The sequence below is a fragment of the Aptenodytes forsteri genome, unplaced genomic scaffold (assembly GCF_000699145.1).
Source record: "Aptenodytes forsteri isolate BGI_AS27 unplaced genomic scaffold, ASM69914v1 Scaffold147, whole genome shotgun sequence".
NCBI lineage: Eukaryota > Metazoa > Chordata > Aves > Sphenisciformes > Spheniscidae > Aptenodytes > Aptenodytes forsteri.
Window position 1 is genome coordinate 174,710 of NW_008795320.1, and position 386 is coordinate 175,095.

The following is a 386-nucleotide window of genomic DNA, read 5'->3' on the forward strand; positions in this document are numbered from 1 at the left end:
CCGGGGGTGGCAGGGGGCACAGGAGGGCGTGGGGAACTAGGGATGCTCTCAGGGGACATGGGGACAGGGCTGTCCCCACTCCTTGGGATGCAGGGGACATGGGGACCACGACTGTCCCCACTCCCTGGGGTGCCAGGGGGTGCAGGGAACATGGGGTGTCCCAGCACCCTGGGGTGGCAGAGGGTGCAGGGGACATGGGGACGGAGGTGTTCCTGCACCCTGGGGTGGCAGAGGGCGCAGGGGACATGGAGATGGGGCTGTCCCTGCACCCTGGGGTGCCAGAGGGTGCAGGGGACAAGGGGATCGGGGCTGTCCCTGCACCCTGGGGTGCCGGGGGACACGGGGACGAGGGCTGACCCTGCCGCCCCGGCGTGTCCGGGGGCACG

General features: G+C 71.5%; 1 protein-coding gene across 1 annotated transcript in view; it reads right to left on the reverse strand.

Annotated features, from left to right (window-relative positions):
* The window catches only part of ISYNA1 (inositol-3-phosphate synthase 1), an 11,897-nt gene that overhangs the window by 5,414 nt on the left and 6,097 nt on the right, over positions 1 to 386 (reverse strand). The gene's annotated exons all lie outside the window — the stretch shown is intronic.